Source organism: Leptonychotes weddellii, chromosome 6, assembly GCF_054177405.1.
Source record: "Leptonychotes weddellii isolate Sample4059 chromosome 6, ASM5417740v2, whole genome shotgun sequence".
NCBI lineage: Eukaryota > Metazoa > Chordata > Mammalia > Carnivora > Phocidae > Leptonychotes > Leptonychotes weddellii.
Window position 1 is genome coordinate 97708189 of NC_138374.1, and position 17222 is coordinate 97725410.

The 17222-nt window shown below is 40.0% G+C and overlaps 1 protein-coding gene across 6 annotated transcripts in view; it reads right to left on the reverse strand.

Annotated features, from left to right (window-relative positions):
• The window catches only part of RNF2 (ring finger protein 2), a 50684-nt gene extending 35821 nt beyond the window's left edge, over positions 1-14863 (reverse strand). The window contains exons 1-3 of one of the 6 annotated variants that reach the window (XM_081824719.1): positions 14573-14863; positions 7522-7616; positions 1748-1930 (exon numbers count right to left, since the gene is read on the reverse strand). The gene's annotated coding sequence lies outside the window, so the exon portion shown is untranslated. The remainder of the gene's footprint in view (positions 1-1747; positions 1931-7521; positions 7617-14572) is intronic. The other 5 variants (XM_081824716.1, XM_081824720.1, XM_081824717.1 and 2 more) reach the window with 5 other exon arrangements.
• Positions 14864-17222: the final 2359 nt, after the last annotated feature.

Genomic DNA, 17222 nt, shown 5'->3' on the forward strand with positions numbered 1-17222 from the left:
GAGCTTCCAGAAGAAATGCAGGCCTGCCAACATCTTGATTTTAATCCCTTATGCCCCATTTTAGACTTCCGACTGTCAGAACTGTAAGCAACAGGAAACTAATACACCCTGAGAAAGCCAATGGCAGAGTGAGAGAAATTTAAAAAAATATGTTCATCAGTTTACTTGCCCAATGGAGTACTGGCTTTTGCCAAAAGAAAATTCAACACATCCACAGGAAAAACAGTCTTCCTCTAGAGGAAGTAGTTCTCAAATTTGGCTGCATATAGGTATCACCTGGAGATCTTTTCAACAATTCAGATAACAAGGTCCCATTTCAGACCAATTGAGTCATTATATCCGGGGCTCCTGACATCGTTAGAAAATCAGCCAGGTGGTTTTTATGTACAGTCAGGGTTGAAAACTCGCTGTTAGAGCTAAAGATTAGTTTTTAGCAATCTAAGGAAACCTATGGCATTTCCAAATACTACTAGAAGTTCCTGAAACTGTCCCCAATAAAGATGTGGTTCACCATTTATTCATTCATTGGTTTCATGTATGTTTTGCTAACTTTATCTTTGACAACAAGTTACCCTAGGTAAGAAGTTGCCTCAGCAAATTCCTAAAGGAAAAACTACTGGACCGAAAGGCAAATTTTTTTTATTCTGACAAATATTGCTAACTTGCTATGCCAATTTACCCTTTTACCAATTAAGGATTAGCAACTTTTTTAAGCCTGCCCAATCTAGTAGGTAGCAAACAATACTTCACTGATGTTTTAATCTCAACGCTTCAATGATGAGTGATCGAGTATTTTTCCCTGTTTTATTGGCCATTTTTTTTGCCTGTCAATTACTATATATCCATTTCTATTAATTTTTTAAAAAGCTGGTTTGCGGGGCTCCTGGGTGGCTCAGTTGGTTAAGCGACTGCCTTCGGCTCAGGTCATGATCCCAAGGTCCTGGGATCGAGCCCCACATCGGGATCCCTGCTCCTTGAGGAGCCTGCTTCTCCCTCTCCCTCTGCCTGCCACTGCCCCTGCTTGTGCTCTGTCAAATAAATAAATAAAATCTTAAAAAAAAAAAAAAAAGCTGGTTTGCGGGGCGCCTGGGTAGCTCAGTTAAGCATCTGCCTTCGGCTCAGGTCATGCATGCTCCTGGGGTCCTGGGATGCAGCCCCACTCAACGGGAAGCCTGCTTCTCCCTCTCCATCTGCTCCCCACCCTGCTTGTGCTAATAAGCTGATTTTCAAAAAATTTTTCTGTTAAAGAAATTGACCTTTTATCTGTCCATGAGTGTTAAATATTTTTCCCAGTTTGTTTTTCTGTTCTTTGGCTTTGACTTCTTAAGGTCATAGATTATTTTTTATTTATTTTTTTAACATATTTATCTTTCCCTATATGGCTTCTTTGAAAGCTAATCCACTGTAAATCTACACTCTAAAATTATAAAAACGTCCACCATCCACCTAAAGTTTTCTCTAATATTTTCAGAGTTTCATTTTTTACATTTAAGAACTCAGAATCTGTGCCCCTTTCCCTGCCACCACGTAACTAACTGGCAACATCATTTATTGTTTAGTTTATCTCTTCTCCACTGATGGAAGTTACCATGCTATCACTTTAACTCATTACAAAGATAAGGAGAAAAAAAATTTATACATGTGAATATATACATATACCCTAATATATGTGTGTATATGAAAATTTTTAAATACAAGCTTAACATACTAACTTCTTACACTGTCAACAATGTGCTGCCGAACTTACAAATTCCTTAATGAGGTTATGGAATATGAAAGTAAGCATCAGGCACACGTCTCCTCCTTTTCCTTTGCAAAAGCAATACAACTGTCACCAATCAGGCTGACTCCTCTTGAAAGCTGTGAAGAATAGTTTCCCCTAGCAGTTTTTCCAATGTTTGTAGGCAGCTTTGCAAAATATCTGTTGCCACTAGGTGGAGACAATTTAATAAAAGGAATGTTACTGAAATACGAGTAGCTATAAATTTTCTACAAATATTCTCAAATGGTAAAGAAGTTCTGCCTCTAAATTCTTGAGTAAACCAGAGCTAGTAACTTTTGCTGAGGATCCGGTTTCCTTACTTGTAAATTTAAGAATTTAAATAAAGTATCATCAAGAGCCCTCTTAACTAGATCAAAAAACTTGCTTAAAAATGTCCCTAACAGTACAGTGCTTAGTCTGCCTTCAGCTCAGGTCATGATACCAGGGTCCCGGGATCAAGCCCTGCATCGGGCTCCTTGTTCGCAGGAAGTCTGCTTCTCCCTCTCCCACTCCCCCTAAAGCTTTAAAAAAAAAAAAAAAAAAAAAAAACCCAGTACAGTGCTTAGAGTCCTGTCTTTTTTTTTTTTTTTTTAAGATTTAATTTATTTATTTGACAGAAATAGAGAGCACAAGTAGACAGAGTGGCAGACAGAGGGAGAGGGAGAAGCAGGCTCCCCGCTGAACAGGGAGCCCGATGTGGGGCTCAATCCCAGGATCCTGGGATCATGACCTGAGCCAAAAAGCAGCCGCTTAACCGACTGAGCCACCGAGGCGCCCATTAGAGTCCTGTCTTCTTAAGCTAAAAAGGTATCCTACCTTCAGCAACTTCTTTCAACTTGAATACTTCAAACAATCATAACCAGTTTCCTCCAATCTTTTCAAAGCAGGTCAAAAGAGACATACTGGGGCGCCTGGGTGGCTCAGTTGGTTAAGCAACTGCCTTCGGCTCAGGTCATGATCCTGGAGTCCCGGGATCGAGTCCCGCATCAGGCTCCCTGCTTGGCGAGGAGCCTGCTTCTCCCTCTGACCCTCCCCCCTCTCATGTACTCTCTCTCATTCTCGCTCTCTCAAATAAATAAATAAATCTTTAAAAAAAAAAAAAAGAGAGACATACTGTTCACACATCTAGGATTCCAAGTTAAAGCCAAGGTTATCTGCACTTTTTTCCCTTGTCTTAAAGAAAATAGCTGATACCATACTTCTCCACATTCATCTGGCTTGTCTGTACACAGTGAACTAGCTTTTTCCTTTTAACTAGTGTCGTTGGTACTAGAGGCTATACATCTGGGCGATTTTGTGTTTTTTTTTTTCTCTTGTGCTATTTTTTATTTCTTGCCTCATTTGGTCAGAACCTTCCATTTTTGTTGATTTCCTGAATCCTTAACTGTCCCTCTGTCAAGACATTCCTTACACTGGTACTTTACCTCCTGGTTCTCATCTGCCAGTCTAGATTTTGTAACTCTTCTAAGGATGTCTCAACCTCTGCTTGCCTAAGGGTTTTCCAGTCTACTGCTTCATCCAATTACTGAATCTAGTGACCTACTGCCAAACCACTGACTCACTAGTAATTTAGATCTCAGACTCTGGCATAATCTAGGTTCTCAGCCCTGAACACACATCAACTCTATACCACAAACTAACCGCATTCTTAGAAAGGGACTACTTTTAATTCTCCCAGTACCCTAAGACCAAGAGACACAAAGGGACATTGATAATTTCCTGAGCAGAGGGGGGAAAAAAAAAAATCCTGAGTTCCTAAAGTAGAACAAGGGAGGCTACCAACTTCATTTCACATCTCTCCCCAGATTAGAGGAAACTAAACAATGGAGCATATTAATGTGGCAGCAGTTAGCAGCTTACTATTGGGCTGTAGACTATTGCTGCGTCATGAGCACACATGATTGGCCCCCCAAAACATCTGCAGATTTAATGGCACAGATCAGTACCTCTATTTTTGAGAGGGAGATGTCAAACACATAAGGCATAAAGCAAAGCTTAAAAATTTACTTGTTTATCATTAATGACAAAGCTAGAAAGTCTAATAACTTGAGTTGTAGTCCAAAGCCCCATATGCCAGAATAAAAGCTAACTTTTGAAAAGTGGTATAGCAAGGTTGTTATCCTTTCCTGGGAAGAGAAATGTCCATAAAGTGCAGACTCCTGCCAGAAGCAGAAGTGCTGATGAACACATACATTAGCTTCAGCGAATAACTGCGTAGGAAAGCACAGCAACACTCCTTTGTGTCACTGAAAATAACAGCAACAGGGTCTACACTTCTGGCAAAGGCCTATCTGTTGAAAAATTAAATTTGTGGGAAGGCAGCGACAAAAGAATATAGACTAAGGAAGATAAGACAGACAGCTAAAGGCTGATGCCACCACATTCTCTTGTAACAGCAGCTGGAATAACGGAATACCACTTTCAGAAAGAAAGCAGCAAGGCAATTCATTTCCAGAAATACAAAAATATTTGCATTCTTTTACTCAGTAATCCAAGTCCTAGGAAGTAATGTTATTAAAAACAGATAACAGAGGATTTACCACTTTCTCTGAAATTCTGCTTAATTCTAACAACCCTATGAATAGGTACTATTTTCCTCATCTAAGAAATAAGGAAATTGAGCCAAAGTGTAAATAAATAAATGAGCAACTTGCTTAAAAGTCTCACAGTAATAAGCATCAAAGGCAAGAATCAAATGTAGGTCTGTTTGGGGTGTCTGCCTTCGGCTCAGGTCATGATCCCAGGATCCTGGGATCGAGCTCCCCATCAGACTCCCTGCTCAGCGGGAAGCCTGCTTCTCCCTCTATCACTCCCCCTGCTTGTGTTCCCTCTCTCGCTGTGTCTCTCTGTCAAATAAATAAATAAATTAAATCTTAAAAAAAAAAAAAAAGTAGGTCTGTTTGAGTAAGAAGGCCATGCCCTTAACCACCATACCAAAGACTACTGGTACTACTACTACAATAACAACATCACCATCCGCCAAGGAGACATTTGCAACATCAACATCAGGAAATTTCCTCAATCATTAACTATAATAGTTATTAATACGATATGCAATGACTAGTAATACTTGCAAGGTAAAATGATGACAGAAGCCACGGATTTGCATCTGCGCTACAATTACAGCTATGTGAAAGTTACGTTCTAGAAGGTAACACAGAGCTGTTAGGAGTTTGTAGAGGGAGTTTCCATTTTAAGCACAGACTTTTAACAGTTGTTTTTTTTTTTAAGGTCTTATTTATTTGACAGAGAGAGACACAGCGAGAGAGGGGACACAAGCAGGGGGAGTGGGAGAGGGAGAAGCAGGCTTCCAGTGGAGCAGGGAGCCCGGGATCCATGACCCGAGCCAAAGGCAGACGCTTACCGACTGAGCCACCTAGGCACCCCAACTTTTAACAGTTTTAAGACAACAAAAAATAAGAATAGAGAAATAAAAAATGTGTCTCTGGTATCCCTTTGTCACACAGGGTAGATTTTCTCTTGCAGGAAAAGAAAAACTATTATGCTCCTATACATATTCAATAGTAGCAGCCAGGCTGGGATTCAGGAGACCTCGATTCCCATTTTGGGTTATGGAAACAATTCCAAAAAATAAATGGATTTAATCTTTCTTCTGTCTGGACTTTATCTCTTGGTTTCTGCAACTTGCATCAAAAAAAAGTTTTAAACTGAAAAAAGCAGTTCCTGGGGTTTCAAAGGCCAGGATCTTAGAAGCATGAAAAAGAAATCAGAAACTCTGAGGATAGAAAGAAGTTTTACAGCTCTGATAAATCTAAAGATTAGCATAATCTTTATGTTCATGAAAGCAGCAAAAATTTGGCACAGCTCATAAATACTGGAAATCAACATGGTTTTGAGTTAGTCAATATACAGATTTAACCTCTTTATAAAATAAACATGTTTTGGGTGATGTATAAATGTATATATTTTATGTCCACTAAAGCAGAGTTCCTTATTAGCAATGAAAATATAGATATTTAAAGTGTATATATATCGAAATGTTTTTTAAAAGCTACTTACTAGCTATTAGACTTTGGTAATCTTAATGTGAGTTCAAATAATGTTAAAAAGAGAAAATCACATAATACTATAATAAAAACTTGGGGTATCTGGCTGGTTCAGTCAGTGAAGCATGCAACTTACTGGTTTCAGGGTTGTGAGTTCAAGCCCCACACTGCGTGGGGAGATTACTTAAAAATAAAATCTTTAAAAAAAAAAGAAAAAGAAAAAAGACTTAAGTAGCTAAGGTAGTGAAATCATTCTCTCCTAAGCAAAACTGATTCTATATTATTAAACAATGAACAAAAAAGAAAACTGACATTAATTCAATACAAGATACTGTTTGCAGGCACTTTTTGTACAGCTTTCCCTCTACCTCTACTTTTTAACAAAATCCTGTAAGTACATGGTTCTTAACTTTTGATTCCACATCCCCACTGAGAATCTGAAAAAAGTTAGGAACTCTCATGGGGGGGGATGCAGGGGGGAATACCATACAAAAGAACACAGGCCCTAAATCTCAGAACAATGGTGCCTTAAGAGAGCCCGGAACTGAAGGCCAAGAACGCTTGCTCTAAAAAAGAATTCCAACTAATAAGCAGAAAAACCAGAGACTATCTTCTCTAAATCCTTCTCCGTTTTCATCAGCTATACTGCAACAAGCTACTGCCATGGATTACAGATTGATTCTTGCAAATTTATGGAGACAAAAGGTATTGCCTGTTAATTACTTCCATCTGGCTGTCACAATGAATTTTGGACCTCCCTACCACCAAGCTAAAAGGAACCCCAGGATCCAACCACTGTTACATCCATTTGAAGTATTTTGCCATTGTCAAAAATGTTACCAGACTGGTTATGACATAGAAAGTGTCTGTGATATCAAAAGAATTAAAATACACACATAAATTCAGATCTATAATATACAGTTAAAACTACGTTTTAAACAAAAGAAAAAATTCATTTCCAAAAGGAAATACATCAAAATATAAGAGGAATTAAAACTGAGTACTGAAAACATTTTTTCTACTTCTTAAAATTTCCCCAAAAATACACTTAAAAAATTAAAGTGACAACTGAAATCATATTTAATAAAAAGACAATTTAGTAATTTATCGATTTTCCCATCAGCTCCTAAGCTATTTTTGAAAGGACCAAGAAATATATTGAACATGTGGATTAAAACTAAAAACAATCCGGGCGCCTGGGTGGCTCAGATGGTTAAGCGTCTGCCTTCGGCTCAGGTCATGATCCCAGGGTCCTGGGATCGAGTCCCGCATCGGGCTCCCTGCTCCTTGGGAGCCTGCTTCTCCCTCTGCTTCTCTCTCTCTCTGTCTCTCATGAATAAATAAATAAAATCTTTAAAAAAAAAAAAACTAAAAACAATCCATTTAAGAAATGAATAACATGAAGCACCTGGGGGGCTTAGTCATCTGACTAGATTTTGGCTCAGGTCAAGATCTCAGATTCGTGAGACTGAGCAGCACATAAGCTCTGTGCTTAGCCCAGTCTGCTTGAGATTCTCTCACCCTCTGCCCCTCCCTGCAGGCTCACAAGCACGTGCACTCTCTCATTCAAATAAGTAAATAAATAAAATCTTAAAAAAAAAGGAAAAACAGTTTAGTTACTGTTTTCCTCTCTAGCACACCAATATTGTCTTAAATTTCCTAATTATTGCAACAGATTATCCAAAAGTTTTCAGGATAAATTAAATTGGCATTGATAATCATGTTATCTATATTATACATTTGTAATATTACCTGTTCAAAAGTTATGGAGACTTCTGAGAAAAAAAGTATTTCAGGAGGCTACACTGGTTAAGTTATCACTGGTTAACCCAAACTGGAAACGAGACCTACATTTAAATACAAACATAATCAATTATAATAACATTAAGGACAGAGAAATTGAGTCTTAACACTTCAGATAATACTCAACTATCAATATTCAAGAGTCTTTAACATATTTCATTGCTTTATAGCCACATGAGAAAACATTCCTGGAGGACAGTACCTCATAAAAATAAAGAAGCTAGGAAAAAAGCATCTTTCCACTAATTCAACAATGCAGTTTCTTCACAAATAGGCCAATTAAAATTTTTAAGATCAAGGATAAGAGGGTAAGTTCATGAAAAGTAAATAACAGATACAATTTTTAATTTTGCTAAGTGTATTGTGAAAAGCAGATAATTTCTGTAATTGATATCATAAAATAACGAATAAGTAAAACAAAACCACAATAGTTAGTTTCCAGTCAAAATAGTAATACCATCTGTTTCCCCTGCTCCCCCAGGCCCTTGTCATATAACAATCTACAGAGTGGTAGTTTTGCTCCTAATGTGTAAGTAAAGTTTGGGATATTATTGTCTAATGATATGAGCGAGATATTTGACCCTGGTGTAAAGAAATTAATGAGACATGTCAACCTTAAAATACATTATTTAAGGGAGAGAGAATACTATAATATAAACCAGACTTGGGAAAAGGGTTATAGGACATCCACAACTCCTCCCACACTCCATTCCACCCTAACAACTTTGAAATATGAAAACTCCCTTGAAAGTAGTCACAGAACTATAACCAGGATCCATGCCAGAGATTAATCCATCTGTCTCTCTTTCTTCACCTACACCCCATATATTTACAATGTGCTTTGCTGTTTACAAAACCTTTTACCTACACTACCTCTTATGTCTTTACAAATAACCTGTGAGATCAGCGAGGGTGGTATTTTTTTTTTTAATAGAAAACAGGCCAGTAATCTTGCTTGTAGTGAAACCAGACCTAGAAACCAAGACTCCTGACTTCAATTCTGAAGCTCTTTCCACTATACACACACACCCTTTCTGTAATATAGTAAAGTCTTCTATAAAACATTTGGCTGGATTCCATGACAGCAGTCCCAGACTGAATTGGACTCTATATAGCAAATAGTGTAAATAGTGAGGGTTTAATGCAATTACTGGCATGGAGGCATACATCTTTTAAAAAGTGAAGAATCAGTTGGTTTTAAGTTGGTTTAAGTTAATGGTGTGTGCATAGTAGTGGAAACAAACACTATTCTAAAAAGAAGTCAAAATGAAATTTTACAGATTTGCACATTTTACAATAGCTAATAGAGGTAGTGGTAAGTAACACATGAAATAGGAAAAAAAAGGAGACAAAAAATGGATAATTAAAAAGAACAATGTAAAAAGAAACTGCATGATATTTTTTATTTTTAGGAAATAAAATGAGGAGCTTCTGTCTTTTCTTTCTGCCAGAAGTAACTAACACTTTAGAACATTAGGCTATAAAATAATGAGAGGTGTAAAAGAGGATTTTATCTAGCCATTAAATGAATCCCTGCCAAAATTGCTGGCTCTGGAATAAAAAATCCAAAGTCGTATTTCTAGATCAGCTGCTGGTACTATACAGTTTAAGTTAACCAATTATTTTAATCCTTCAATTATGACATCTGTAAAATCAAACAACACTCAAACTATTTTCTAATGACCTTGGAAGGAAGAAACAACGTCTGCAAAAGTAATGATGAACGTTTTAATTCCCATCAACTACTGCAAAAATAAGTATTTCTCGAACATCTTTTATGTTCACAGTACTAGGCTAGGCTAAAAGTGAAAAGAAAGTGATGGCCTTTACAATCTAAATCAATAAGGCACACAAATGCTTAACTAATGATTATGATTACATAACAAAATTGAGGCATCTCAGATAAAGAGCTTTCATAGGAGTTGAGCTGAACACAGCAGAGAATGAAGTTGGATTTGATCAAGATAGAAAAAAAAAATAGTAGTCATTAAGTTTAGCAAGGCAGAGAAGAGGCAAGTAGGTTGTAATGTCCTTTGGGTTCTCAAAGCACATCACTCATCTGTTATTGCATTTAACACACTGTAAGATGGTTTATTTATCATCCCCACTTAGGTTGTAAATTCCTCAAGGACAGAGACCTTGTTCAATTCATTTTCTATCCCTAATCCCTCGCATAGGGTCTGGCACACAGAAGATAATCAACACTTGTTTTTTAACAGGCAAGGTAAGGACAAGATTCCCTATTTAAATTATTGTACTTTAACCTACACCATTTTGTGCAGATCACTGACTCATTGTCTCTCAACTCCAAAACCACCATTCTAGATTCTGCTCTTTGGTGCTGGGGCTCAGACTGCACAATTGTATTTCACTGACTCTTCTGCCACTCTCCCTGTTAGGCTTTGACAGTAGAGGTAGTAAAAGGAAAACTGGAAATCAGAAAGAGGGGTGAAAGGACTTCCTTCCAGTTCCTGGCAGCAGCAACTGCAGCCCCTCACCCCGGCAGCAACAACAGGTTTCAGTCTCTAGCTTCTCTGGGTACTTTTGGGTACTTCCAGAACCTGATCAGCAGCTGAACGATGACCTCCTCAAAGGTTCAGGACCAGGCCAATGGAATCTCTTTTCTGAGCTCTTAGGTCGATTACACTGTAATGTTGTCTTTTTGCTCTTACAACCATTTAACCAACTCCCTATATTAAATCTCCTCTGTTGAAATTCTTATTCAAGTTACTGTTTTCTCTACTAGAACTAATACACTGTCAAACAACTCTCCTTTGAGAGATCGTGCTGCTTCACTGAAGAGGAAAGTAAAGAAAATTTGGAACTACTCCTAAAGATAAAATCTATTTTATAAAGGATAACTCAAAACCCTTTAAATTTGTCTGCTGAGGGGTGCCTGGCTGACTCAGTTGGTGAAGCATGCAACTCTTGATCTCGGGATGATGAGTTCAAGCCCAATGATGGGTATAGAGATTACTTAAAAATAAAATCTTAAAAAAATTTGTTGAGTTGGGGCGCCTGGGTGGCTCAGGGGCGCCTGGGTGGCTCAGTCGTTAAGCGTCTGCCTTCGGCCCAGGTCATAATCCCAGGGTCCTGGGATTGAGCCCCGCATCGGGCTCCCTGCTCAGCTGGAAGCCTGCTTCTCCCTCTCCCACTCCCCCTGCTTGTGTTCCCTCTCTCGCTGTGTCTTTCTCTGTCAAATAAATAAATAAAATCTTTAAAAAAAAAAAAATTGTTGAGTTGTACCATAAAAATAATTTAACTTTTGTGTTTTAAACTATCCAACTTAGAAAAAAAGAAAGGAAATGAAAAATATTTAAATAGCACAAGGTATTCCAAGCACACACAACCACCTCCTTTTACTAGAGCACATATCCTAGAGAAAATGTGATATGGTAAAGCTCATCTGCTGCTCTTCAAAGGTCTCAGCTCCCACAAGCCTCTCCTCATGTACGCATGACCAGCTGAATGTGATGCTTATATTTAAATACATTTTTGGCAGGGCACCTGGCTGGCTCAGTTGGTGGAGCATGTGACTCTTGATCTTGGGGACATGAGTTCGAGCCCCACATTGGGCAGAGAGTTTACTTTAAAAAGTAAATAAATATTTTTTAAAATAATATATATATATATTTTTTTGCTGTTGTTCAACATGACCCCTAAATGCAACAGAAAGCTGTTTCTTTTGTTGAACACTAACCTGTTCCAACACTAAAGCTAAAATGAACTTACTGGCATATTGTTCTCTCTTCCTATAAGATTTTTCAAGCATCATTTTTTTTTCTACCACGTGTGACTTTCATTTTATGTATCATCTTTAGAATCTAACCTCTTCATAAAATACAACTCCACTCTACAGCATAGAAACAAAAAGAAATCCCCCTTGCAGGAGTCTATAATCAACGCATCTGTTGAAAATAAATGACCAAAATGCTTCGATAGTTTTCACATGGTCTGTTACTTAATAAAATATCCTCATTAGACAATTTAATCTGAGGTTAGCTACAAAAATAATTTTTCATTACTTAGCAAACTTATTTTTTAAAATTATGACAAAATGGAAGATAGGGAGAAGCAGCAAACATACTGTTAATCCATTTCTAAATGAAATGGGAGAAAGCAAATTGAAGCAATAGGAATCTTTCTTGGAATTTTTAGTAATGTATATAGCTGAGCTTCCAACATGACTTATCACTAGGCCCAGACATACCAGTCCACTTCAACTGCCTATAACATCTATAAGGCAAAAGTGAAAAGAATTTTAAACTTGAAAATCCATGGCCAGTTCCACTGGAGTTCCTCCTAGAAGCATAAAACTGGATAGTGGGCCACCTACTCCCCTTACCATCTACATCTATAAAGTCAGGGACTCATTACCCAGCTCCTGCTCTAGTTGTAGACATACTACCACCACCTTCTACTTAGTACCAAGAGTCCTATTACCACAGTCAGTATGTCCATGTAAAATCAACCAAACTGTATTCCTTACAAGAAACACCCAAGGACCCATCTGACACATTAGGTGGAAACCTAGGGATGAGGGGGGATAAACAGGATATCTTGACCTACAGAGAGGAAATGGACAGGGCAAATGTTATTGTACCTTTGTACCCCCAAATTATATGGGGATCTACTCAGTTAAATGCAAATAAACATTCAATAAGTTACTATAATAATGAAGATTTCAGAGAAATGGAAAAAAATGAGGAAATTAACGTGTCTAATGACAAGGTCTTCACACCATGTGTAATAAACACTAATCAAGTGTAGATCTGTATGTGGGCAGAATGTGCATAATCCCACAGTATTTTTCCTTTTAAAAATGACAAACTGTGATGCATTGTTTAATTTCTCCAGATTTAATGAGTTGCTACAAAATTATGAGGTGCTTTAAGTCATACTAAAAATGTGTCCATAACTTTAATAAAGTACATTTTAATGTTAACTCCTCTTGCTGGAAGGAATTATGCTTCTTTGCTAATGTATAGAAATGAAACTCACTAAAACATCTGGTTATATATTATTCATTAGACATAAATCACCTTTACTCCAAAAACCACATAATGAAAACACAAATCATGAATAAATCAGAGAAAGACCTGACACTACACACTTAAGGTCAATAATACAAAAATGAAATTCCTAAGATATTTGCTGACCTGCTCTATACAGTATTCCTATCCACATAAACCTAGGAACTAGCTGTCTGAGTGCTCAATACAGGCAGAGAAAAACTCAAAATTCTTAGAATGTCTCAGTATTTTGAATGTCTGCATTGTCTATATATTAGCGGCTCTAATTTGAAATTTTTCTGTGTAGTACATTTGAGGACCAGCAGCATATTTTTAAAATACTCAGACTAGCCTACTCAGGCAGTTTCCTCCATAAATTCTCCATTTCACTCACACCTACTATAATTAACCTCAAAGGTGGATTCCACAAGGGTACCTGAAGGAAATAACTCAAAACCTCCGAAAAAGTAAGGGGCCATATTTGCTGTGCTATCTCTGGAAAGTGGAGTCTTATATAACTACCCATTATTTTACTTTAAACAGGTTAAATGTACAATCAAGATTTTAAAAGGTACCTGTTGATTGTGACAAGTAGAAATTTCAGTGGAAAAAGGGAATCACCAAAAGTCTTACTGCTGCCATTTAAAATCTTTGTAAATCAAAAGGTCAAATATTCACTATAAAAAGCCTGATCTGACACCAATCTAAGTTATTAAAAATTCAACAACTATACCCCAATGCAAGTAGGAAAAAGTAGATTATCTACCAATTACACTAAGTATTCCAGCTTATCGTCTTGGAACTCACCAAAAGTAGATCATGTAATGCAAATCACTCAGACATGAGTTTTAAACATAATTCTCATCAAAGCCACGTCTCAATTTTTTTTAATTTTTAAAAGTAAAGCGTATTACCAAAACACTGAATGCAAGCCTGTTCTTTTCATAGCAAACAAATTTCTTCACACACCTCAAGGAAACCTAACATCTTCAAACCACTTTACCCCTTAAAGACACACAATCTCTCAAACTTTCTGACAGCCATGCAGTATATACCCAAAAAGGCTTGAAGACGATAAGACCATAATGGTCTTAGCGGGCAGATAATCGGAACGAACCTCGAAGTTTCAAAGACCAATTTTTACTAACAGTATCTCTGGGAGCAAGGAGACTACTTCTACAGGAGGGAAAGTATCTTGACAGCCTGGGCTAGGGCTCCCTGGCGACACCCAGTACCAAAGATCTCAGCGTCAACGACTGGGTTCAAAACGCGAAGCTTCCATCAGAAACAAACCAAGACAACCCCTCCCCCCACGACTCCTTCGGGGCAACCTCGCGGTTTTAGAAAGCAGCAACAGATACTCGCCGGCAGGCAGGCGGCACTCCAGGAACGTTTTAACCAGGAGGGGTCTCCCGGCAGCCCACCAGGAACCCCGACGCCGAGCAGCGCCTTGCGAACCCAGACTCCAGCACCGCGGGGGTGAAAAGGGGCATTCTGCACAAAGCGCCCCTACCCCACCCCCACGGTGCAGACACATACCCCTGGGCAGCGAGGGGGAAGCCCGGAGAAAAACCCCGCATTCCACGCCGCTGGCCTCGGAGAGGGGCCGCAGAGAGGCTGGAGCCCCCGCCCCGGGAGGCGAGGGGGCCGCACGGCGGCCCCGGCCTCCGCGCTGAGGAACGGACAGCGAGGGGTTCCCAACGAAGGAAGGAATTCAATCCCTGACCTTCTCCCACTGGGTCCTCCGCAAGCCGGACCCACCACCTCCGCCGAGACCCTCGAAGAAATGGGAACAATGAGAAGCTGCCTCCCCCGCCATCCCCGCCCCGAGAGCGGCCGGGGGCGGCGGCGCCATCTCCCCTCACACCCCCGCGGGCAACACACCCCCGGCCCCCAGGCCGCCGTCAGCCGCCCGCAGCCCGGCCGAACCGACGCACGTCCCGGCCCGCAGTTCCCGCGCCCTTCCCCTCCCCGCCCGCCCCACTCACCGGCTCCTGCCCCAGCCCGGGACTCCGCTGGCCGCGGCCAGACCGAGACTCAGGTACAAGCCGCCGCGGCCGCCGGCGCCGCCGCACAATATGGCGAGCCTCGGCTTCCGCAATGGAGCTCGGGAAATACAACAGGGGCCGCTCAATATTCATGAGAGACCGAGGGGAAGCCGGCTCGGCCGGCGCTGCGGGGAGGGCGGGAAGGAGTGAGCGAGCGAGGGGGCGGAGGCGCGGGACGGGGACGTGCACGGCGCGGGGAGGCCCGCCGCGCGAGGGGAGGGGGCGCCGCCCCGTGCTGGCGGGGAGGGCGCGAGCCGCCCCTCCCCGGGCCGGCCGGCCCCGCCCCCCGGCGCCCTCGGCGGGGTCGACGCAGCCCCCGGGCAACGCCCGGATGTCGACGGCGCCGCCTCGTTCTCGTCGTTCAGGCTGCTTGTGCTCTTCTGCCCCTGCCCCGGGCCACCCATTACACCTCCTTGGTCGGCTGTCGGGGTTTGGCCTCAAGAGTTCTGCTCTCTGTGACTGCCTCCTGTTCTTACACCCGTCCCACCTGGTAGACATCGTCAGTAGGCATTCAGCTCTAGAACTTCACCTGAACTTCGGCCCTCTGCCTCCCCGTTCAACAAACACTTACTATCCTGGCAGAGTGAACCTACAAGATCTAATTATTCCAGGGAAAATGACCTTCTATTCTAGAAGTATATTGTTGGACGTCTGTAAGTATTCCAATTGTTTTCATCAGCTCTTACTGTTATACCTTGCCGTTTTATTCCTACCTTCTTGGCCCCTTCCAGGATTATCTTCTGAACTTGAGAATATAAGAAGTAATAGATTAAATAGATGTAATCATTACCTAAAACACAACCAATTAGTCTACAAAAAAATTGTGTAAAATGCGTATGAATTAAGCGATAAACTGAAGAAGTAACAAGCGAAAGAGTTCCCTGACCTCAGGGTACACTATTGGTGAGATGTCCTTTCCTCTTGAAAAGATAACCAACAAAATCAGACAGTAAATATGAAGGCATTTGTGACATAAAGAAATGGACCGCCCTATAAAACTAGGTTTATAGCCTCCAGGTTGTCTCTAACCATTTGACTTAAGTAAATTGCATAACCTCTCTGGACTTAATTTTCCTCATTTGCAAAATGAGAGGATTGTGTTGGATGATTCTTAGGTCTTTTCCAGCTTTTGAACTTTCTAAAACTCTCCAAGCAATGCCAAATAAATGGTACAAATTTACATAGCATTTTGGAAAAGAAAAGGATCGATTCCAGCTGGTGTGTTAAAAGAAGATGTCCTAAGGAGCTAGGATTTGAGTAGTGCTGTGGCAGATAGTTTTTGGATGGGTAGAAAGAAAGAGGACAGGTGTTAATATATTAAAGACAACACATTATGTATCCTACCTAACAATCCATTAAAGTAAACGAGCAAAGCATTATTCTTTTTCAGTGACTTGAAAACTTTCACCTACTATCTATAGCTTTAAATAAAAAATGACAATTCTTGGGAGCCTGGCTGGCTCAGTGGGTAGAGCATGCAACTCTTGAACTGGGAGTGGTAAGTTCCAGCCCCATGTTGGGCTTGGAGCCTCCTACTTAAGAAAGAAAGAGAGAGAGAAAGGAAGGAAAAGAAATGACAATTCTCAGACTCTACAAGCCCTTCAAGGTTAAGCTCTTTCTCCAGTATGAAAAAAAAAAAAGTCAAAATACAGATGGTCCCCAACTTACAATTCCATGTATGACTTTTCATCTTAACAGTGGTTGAAAGTGATACTATTCAGTAGAAACCGTACTTCACATTTTGAATTTTGATCTTTTCCTGGGCTAGCTGTATGTGGTAGGATACTCTTGTGATGCTGGGCAGCAGCAGTGAGCCACAACTTCAGTCATCCATTTGATCAGGAGGGTAAACAACTGATAAACTTACGAACACTTTGTACCTACCTATATACAACCATTCTATTTTTCATTTTCAGTACAACATTCAATTATATGAGCTATTCAACACTTTATTATAAAATAGGCTTTGTGTGAGATGGTTTTGCCCAACTGTAGCTAATGTAAGTGTTCTGAGCACATTTAAGATAGGCTATGATGTTCAGTAGGTTAGGTATATTAAATGGATTTTGACTTACAATATTTTCAGCCTCCACCAGCTTATCAGGACGTAGCCTTTTCCGTGAGTCCAGGAAGAACTCTAATCAAGGCATGCTTCTTATAAAGGTCCTTATAAAGGTCCACTTTCTAGAGATAGTGCAGTTGCAGAACCATCCCTTCTTTATTCATGACGACTGCGTGTGTAGTTCAGTTAAGGGTGTTGATAATTCAGAACCTTTTGCTCCAGTAATGCCTGTGAAGATAATGTGTGGTTAGAGTAAGAAATTCAATTGATGTTGCAAAAAGTGATCATTTGTAGAAGGCACAGGAACTTTATGGATAAAAGTTAAATATAGTACTTAAAAAAGATTCACAGGAGAATTAGTGGGAAAATGGAAAACTTATGGGATATCTGGATTAAATGTGATTAAAAAGCTAGACCTCAGGCTAGCATCCTTAATATGAAAGACACTACTGTCAAATTAATGGAACTCGTATTATCTATTATATCTCTTACTCAAAAACTTGGCATTGAGGGTGCTATGGGCCTCTC